Here is an 8,483-nt window from a genome sequence, read left to right as displayed (position 1 = left end):
CACCTTATGTCTCGATTAATAATCGATACAAGGTAAAGGTACATATAAAATAATAAAACCCATTAGTAAAGATGGCATTTTGCCACCGTTTTAGGTCGCCACACGACTTGTCACTTTTTTTTATTTAAAACTGATGTTAATATATGAAGTCTAACTTGCAATGGTGGCTCGTTTTCAGTAAAATGTCATGGAAGATGCCATAGCATAGTTTTCTACTAGTGTGAGAGGTTTTAATAGGCTAGAAAAGGTTTGGGTAAAACTACGAAAGAGAGAGTGAGGTAAGTTAGTATAAGTTTGTGCAAAATAACGAGTTATGACCTATTGTGCTATGACCAAAGTACTATTGTATTGTTGAGTTTATTGCTATTCAATGACTTAAAAGTACTATTATGTTGTTGTGTTTACTATTGTGTTACGACCATAGTACAATTGTAATGTTGTGTCCTAGATTTTTAAGGAAGAATAGATGAAAACTGCTGCTGATAAAAGATTATTTAGGAGAGGTCCCTCGAGATCATTATTTAAGGACTAGAAAGTGAGGATAACGGGAATGGGTAAGTGAGTTATTTGTTTGCTGAAAAAATACATAATTAAAGATTATAATATTATGGGTTGAAAACCTTATGTACTCACCAGGTTTCCCAACCTAACCCACTCATCTTCTCTATATCATATGTAGCAATACAATGATATATGAATGATTGTTCTTGTGTTTATTGTAAAAGGTATTATGTTGCGTTATGCGCCTATGTTATTTATTATATTTTGTATTCACGGGTTGCGCCTGTCCAACCATGTTTGTGATTCTAGGGTTTAGTATATAAGGTGCATGCATGCATTCTTATTATTAATGCTTTTCTTAATTATCTCATTTATTGTTCTGTAAACCCTAGCGCACCTCTACAGTGGAAGTTCTTAATCGAGTTTTGTTGAGGTGTGACTATATTTTAATCATTCGACATACAAATTGATTCATTAAATGTTCTTGTGTTTATTGTTTTTTTTATTTATCTATTTAAGATCTATCGATCTAAATAGTTTTTAACTCATCAATTTGTACCAGAGCAGGAGACTGTGTAATTTATACACATCTCTTCTGTCAAAGAAGGTTTTAGGATTTTCTGCTAATATTGATCTCTGTCAGAAGCCGTCATTTTGTTGTTGACGTTGTTCTTAGATTTTGATTTTACTCTAACTTTGTTTACAAGTCTGATCTTGAATAGTTTTTTCATAATATCATCATGTCACACGACGATTCCAACACAAACCCTATTAATATTTTCGATAGCATTGGATCCACAACTAGGATTCCTATTCTTTATACTTAGGATAACAAAGTATGGACGCATCACTTTGAAGACTATGTGATTGGTTCTAAAGTTAATGGGTATTTGATCTGGGAAGCGATCACCATTGGTCCGTTTTCTCACTCTGGCACAGAAAGAATCATAAAGACTCAGAAGGTGTATAACCAACTTATGGTTGATGTTAAAGATGTTCCTCAAGATGAGAAGGATAAGTTTGCATGCAATATCAAAGCACTGAGAATGATCAGGTTTGCCTTGAATTCCGACACCTTTCGGTTGGTTAGCTCATGCACGACGGCAAAAGAGGTCTGGGACACACTGAAAGAGATGTATTATATACATGAGGATCTTGAGCATTCGATTCAAACTCTATTTCTTTCAGAGTTTGGAGACTTCAAGCAGAAACCTGAAGAGAAGCTTATTCAATCCTTTGATCACTTTAATCATCTTCTTAGCAAATTGATAAAGCATGGAATAGAGAGGAAAGTTATTGAACAGAAGGTCACTTTCATGAATGGCCTAAGATCTGAATGGATGGTTGTAGTATCCATAGTAAAGGCCCATGAACAATTCAAGGCCCACTCTTTTGCGATGCTAGTGGGGATACTAAGGTCACATGAAGGTGCAATGACTAAAGAAACGAACGTGGTTTCAAGCATGGGTTCTTTGGCCCTAATTACCAAAGGAAAGAATGTAGTGGAAGAGGAAGAAAATTTAGGCCTCTCTGAATTTAATCTGACAAATGAAGAATATGCTTTGATGGTTTCAAACCCAAAGAATTTCAACCGGAGAATGTTTCCCACTAATAAGAACCGAAACTGGCAAGGAAACTACAATTCAGAAAAGGTAAAGGAGGAATCGAAGATTACTCCCCAGCAAGAAGAATCGAAGAAGGAAAGCAAGATGTTAAGTGACTCAGGATTTAATTATCACTTCTGTGGAGGCAAAAATCACTTTGCGAAGGACTGTATGTTAAGGAAGATGTCAAAGAAGAATGAAAGTGAAGATGATGAAGCATACTGCCTGGGAAAGCTAGAAGAGATTAAGTAGAATAAAGTTGCTACAAATAACACTATGAATGTTCTTATTGTGCAGGAAAGTGTTGCAGATGACGAATTTGGTTACGAAAGCTAGAAGAGATTAAGAAGAAGAAAGTTGCTACAAATAACACTATGAATGTTCTTATTATGCATGAAAATGTTGCAGGTGACGAATTTGGTGTTGTTGAAGTCTACTCTACTGATTTGGAGGATGAAGAAGTGAGAAAGCCTACACATGGCAGGGCTTTCGTGGTGACAGAAGACGAGTATGTGGTTGAAGGAAAGTGTTTGATGGTGACATCTAGAGTGTCACATATGAGGGGTTACACAACTGATGGGGGTCAGAATGAAGCGAAGGAACGAGAGGACAGATGCTTCGCTGCCAAACCTGTTGGTGAGCAGATCAATGAATGTGACCAGTTGATCAATAAGGTACAATCTATTCTCGAATCATTAAAAATCTCTGTCACAAACTATGAAAAAGAATTGAAAGGATTAAAAACTAAATTTTCTAGTTTAAGTGGTAGTTTAACCCAAAATCACCTCACAAATTCTAACCTAACTGATCAACTAAGCAAGGTGTCTTTGAAGAGTAGGGAGAGGCGAATGTGGATTGAGCAAAAGGAGAAAGAGTTAATTAGAATTGAGTATGAGACAATTTATTTGCAAAGGGATAATTTGAAGCTTTTAAAGCAGAGAAATGTTTTTTGTTTAATTGCTAAACGTTTATATTCCAATATCACTCAGTTGCATCTAGATTGTGAAATAAGCAGAAAAATTCACAGTATGATTCCTCCTTTCCTTAAATTAAAGGAGGATAAAATTGAAGATGAGGTTTATGATTGTGAAGTTGTTGTCTCGTCTGATGAAATCTCTCCTGGCGATAAAATTGGTCTTGACAAAATTGAATCTTTTAGGTAGTCCAAAGACCACAACGACATGCTTAAGAATTTATTGCACGAAAATGATAAACTGAAAATTAAAACCGAAACTATGCAGAAATTTGAATCGTTGAATGCCAAGTTAAGTTCAGAAAAAAAAAAATTAATGTTGAAAATACTTCTGAATTTGATGAGGATGAGGATATGAGTGAAATATCTATAGAAGATGAGGTAGACTGTTCTGAATTTGTCAAGAGCGAACTCGAATAAACCAAAAATCTCATTTCTAAGAACTCGGTTGAATTCGCTCGTTTGTCCCAAAATAAGTCCAACGTTATGAAAGAAAAGGCTGTGGTGTATCAGAATGTTCAAACCACGCCAAATCAAGTTTATGCAGTTACCGGCATTACACAAAAGCAAACAGCTGAACTCACCGCATTAGTGAACGAAGATAATGCTGAAGGATGTGATAATTTTTTCTGGTCGGCACCAACAGACAATGCCGATGAAACGGTCAGTCTTTCTGAGAGAACATCATGGAGGGTTAAAGGCAGATATGTGGCATAACCACTCAACAAGCCTACATGCTTTGATATGCTAACAACCAGTGGCACCAAAAATATTCCAAGTGAATTAGTCAAGGCTACAAGCGAATCTTTCTCATTAAATAACGACACTCATAATGAAAGATCGAAACCGAAGGTTAAAATCCATAAAAATCCCAAACAAGTGTCTGAAAAACAACAACAACGTAACAGGAGATATAAGAAAAATCTCACTGAAAGGAAACAGTTTTGGCAATCCCAAAACCCAAATTACGTTCTATCAGACAAGAGTTCAACCAATAAGGATAAAGGAGTATCAAAAAATCAATCTACTTCTTGTACTCAATGCTATTCATGTAGTCAAGCAAATCGAAAGGGAAGTTTCGGTCCCCAAAATAGAAGCATAAGAAACCAAAAGAGTGGCTTTGGTTCTCAACCCAACAACCGAAAGCAAAGTTTCGGTTCTTCATCTACAAACGAAAGAACCCAAAAGCAAGTTTTCGCTTCTAAAACCCACTCCTCTCACTCAAAGCACACTTCTAATAAGGATGTGAAGGGAAAAGGGAAAATCGTCTCAGGAGACGAAAAGAAGATGGATTCTAACCTAAGGAAACAACATCAAAAGTCAGAAAACAATAAAAATCCAATTCATAAACCTATGGTTGAAGAGTCGAAAAATAATAAAATCAAAGTTTTTACAATAAAAAGAAAAGATGAAACAACCCAAATAAAACGAACTTACTTAGTTGATTCTTCTGTTGTTGTACCCTGATCTATAAAAGGCTCACAAGGACCCAAGAAACTTTCGGTTCCTAAAATCTGTTTGATTTTGGCAGGTTATATGTGATGAGCTGTTTAACGACGAATGGTACATTGATAGTGGCTGCTCGTGTCACATTACAGGGAGAAGGGAAGAGCTTCGGGAGTTTCGTGCTCTGAAGGATGGTGGATGTGTTAAGTATGGTAACAATTCCTTCGGCACAATAAAAGGCTATGGGATGATCACAAATGGAGATTTCTCAATCAGAAAGGTGGCATATGTTGAAGGCTTGCAACACAATCTAATCAGTGTTTCGCAACTAGTGGTCGGAACTAGACTGAAGGTTTCGTTTGTTGATAAAGCGTTAGAAATAATAGAAAAGAAGACCAAGACTGTTCTGTTGAAATCCCAAAGAAAAGGATAAATGTATCCGTTGAACCTCAATCGAATATGAGGGAAGCCATCTATATGTCTACTAACGAAAGTGCATCCTGACGAAAGTTGGCTATGGCACTGAAGGCTCTCGCACCTCAACTTCAAAGACATAAACAAGCTAGTTCTTGGTGATCATGTACGAGGACTTCCACTTCTCAAGTTTGATAAGGAACACTTATGTGCCGCCTATGAACTGCGAAAGCAAAGTAGAAAAAGTCATCCAATAATTGTAAACACGAAAGTTATAGAACCTTTAGAACTTCTACACATCGACCTTTGTGGTCCTTCAGCTATTAAAAGCGTTGGTGGTAGTAAGTATACACTAGTAATTGTTGATGACTTTTCTCATTTCACTTGGGTGTTCTTTCTTAGACAGAAATCAGAGGCAACTGCAAAGCTCAAGGATTTTATCAAAGAGATTGAAGTTCAACTTCGAAAGCTGGTTCGCAACGTTCGAAGTGACAATGGGCTTGAATTTAAAAAACCCAGCATTTGACGAATTTCTTGCTGAAAAGGTAGTATCCCACAATTTCTCTGCTCCTTACACTCCACAACAAAATGGGGACATTGAAAGGCGAAATCGCTCGTTTGTGAAGCAACCCGAACCATGCTCAGTTTCACATCGTTACCCTTGTATTTCTGGGCTGATGCTATTGTCACTACTTGCTACACCCAAAACCGGTCGTTACTCAATAAGTGTTTCGCAATAACTCCTTATGAGATTCTAAACAACCTCAAGCCTAACGTCAAGTTTTTCCATGTGCTTGGTTCAAGATGCTTCATCTTCAATTCTAAAGAGAATCGAAACAATTCTGATGTGAAAGCAGATGAAGGAATCTTTCTTGGGTATTCGCTATACTCAAAAGCCTTCAGGGTTCTAAACAAATACTCCAAGAAAATCGAAGAAACGTATTACATTACGTTTGATGATAACTACGTGAAGAAACTCATGTCCAACAAAGAACCAATGAATGAAATCTTTCCTCAAACTAGTCAAGTCACGGTTCCAATCTCCAACTTATTTGAAGAATATTTGAAGCTCTTTGATGAACCAGAGTCTGCTATTCTCTCTAAAGCGAAATCAGTTGACAACGAAGTCGAAAATCTGAAGAACGTTAATGACGAAGCTGCTAAAGTCATGGAAAGTGAACCTTCAAGTTCTGGTGGACCTCCAGTATCTGGTATTTCTAGAAAGCCATGTGAATTTTCCCATTCTACTTTCCAGGGGGAGAATTTATCAACCACTACACCCAATGAACGTCCAATCGATGGGGAGAATTCTGAGCCTAAAGTCGAAACTATTTTACTATTCAAGGGGGAGAATGTTAATACAAATGATGAAGATGATGATACACAATCATGATTCGAAGAAGAAGTAAATATTGAACTGGGTCCCTCCTATGATCCAAAATTCCCTCCCCTTATCAAATGGACGAAAGATCATCCAAAAACCCAAATTATTGGTGAATGATCAGAAAGAGTTCTCACACGCTCTCAACTGAAAGATAAACAAACTGGATTATTCTCACAAGTGGAGTTTAGCATGTTTAATTCGTTTGTCTCCAAAGTTAAACCAAAGACTATTAAAACTGCACTCGATCACTCAAATTAGGTACAAGTAATGCAAGATGAACTCAATGCATTTGAGCGAAACAAAGTATGGAGACTGATTCCTACACCAAAGGATGCATCTGTGGTCGGATTAAAGTGGGCGTTCAAAAACAAGATGGACAAAGAACGGAATGTAATTCGAAACAAAGTTAGACTGCTAGTCAAAGGTTATTACTGGCGGGTTTTAGCCATAAGAACTTTCCTATGTGCGCATGCAAAACCCTAATGCTTGGATCTAGGCTTTGTAATTAAACATGCTTTGAATCCAAGACTTCTAACAACTAATTAGGTATAAAACAATACAAAATCAGATCTAGAAGTATACCTTTGAAACTCTTGTTTGATCTTGTTGTCTTGGAGCTCTAGAGTCACAATTGTCACTCCTCTAATGGCATACAAACACCAATAAGCAAAGAAGATGATTTGAGAGAGAGAGGAGAGGGAAGATTCGGTCAGGGTTTCTTTCTTCTTAAGAGGTGCCGCTTTCCCTATGCCATGGGGTCTATTTATACTCGTAGACTCCTTAAGGGTTACAAGTTAAACCCTAGTTGGATAATCTTCTCTTAAAGCAATCCATATCCTTACCATAGATAGCCTTGGACGATTTTGAGCTATCCTTAGCTCTAGAATTCGTCCAACCCCTATCCAATAAGGATTTACAGTCTAAAGTGTAACTATCAAACAATTGACAGTTTATACCCTCTTATTTAATTAATCTCTTTAAGTCACCAAATTAATACCAATTAATTTATGACTTATATTAATCAAATAACAATATTATTATTCTTTATATTATTCTCATAATATATTAATAATATTTACTCTCTCTTAATAAATCATCCTATCAAGTTGCTATGGTGAAGGCAACCCAAAAGGACCATGCACAATCGGGTCAAATACTTGCCTAATATAGTTGCAACCTTAGACACTATTCCAACAATTACCAGGAAGATGGAATTGACTACAAAGAGAACTTCGCACCGGTTGCTAGATTAGAATCAGTTCACATCTTTTTGCCATACGCAACACATAAAAACTTTGAATTTTTTCAAATGGATGTGAAGTGTGCATTCTTAAATGGCGAATTTGAGGAGACTATTTATGTGGAACAACCGCCTGGGTTCGTAAATGAAAAATATCTCAATCACTATTACATTCTTGACAAAGTGGTTTATAGTTTAAAGCAAGCTCCAAGAGCCTGGTATGAAACTCTTACTCGTTTTCTTAAAATACCCAAATTCAAGCAAGGTTCGGTTAACCCAACCTTCTTTCGTAAGAAAGAGGGTGACCACTTGATGATTGTCTAAATTTATGTTGATGACATCACCTTCGGATCTACAAATCCCGGCCTAATAGCTAAGTTCCGAAAGTTGATGGAAACTAAATTTGAGATGAGCTCAGTGGGTCCAATTAACTTTTTTCTTGGATTAAACATTAGATAGGGACCAGAAGTAATTTTCATTAATCAGGAGGCTTACACAAAAACTTTTCTTGCTAAGTTTGGATTGATGGGAGAGTCAAAAGTGAAGGTCCCATGGTGTTTGGCACGAAGTTAACACCTTCTATGGAAAAACGAGCAGCTGACATGACCCTGTATCGCCAAATGATAGGGTCTTTGATGTATTTAACAGCTAGTTGACCAGATATTATGTTTTCTATTTGTTATTGTGCAAGGTTTCAAGCTAATCCATGCGAACCTCACATGATGGATGTAAAGAATATTTTTTGATATCTGAAGCGAACCTTATCTCTTGGTTTGTGGTACCCTGCGAAATCAGGATTCTTCATGCAACCATTTTCAGATGCTAATTTAGGAGGTTGCGGTTTGGTTCGAAAAAGCACAGCTAGCAAATGTCAATTTCTAGATGGCAAGTTGGTGAGTTGGCAATCTAAGGAACAAACAT

The sequence above is a fragment of the Lactuca serriola genome, chromosome 3 (assembly GCF_051521515.1).
Source record: "Lactuca serriola cultivar US96UC23 chromosome 3, Lser_US96UC23_V15, whole genome shotgun sequence".
NCBI lineage: Eukaryota > Viridiplantae > Streptophyta > Magnoliopsida > Asterales > Asteraceae > Lactuca > Lactuca serriola.
This window is presented reverse-complemented; position numbering follows the sequence as displayed.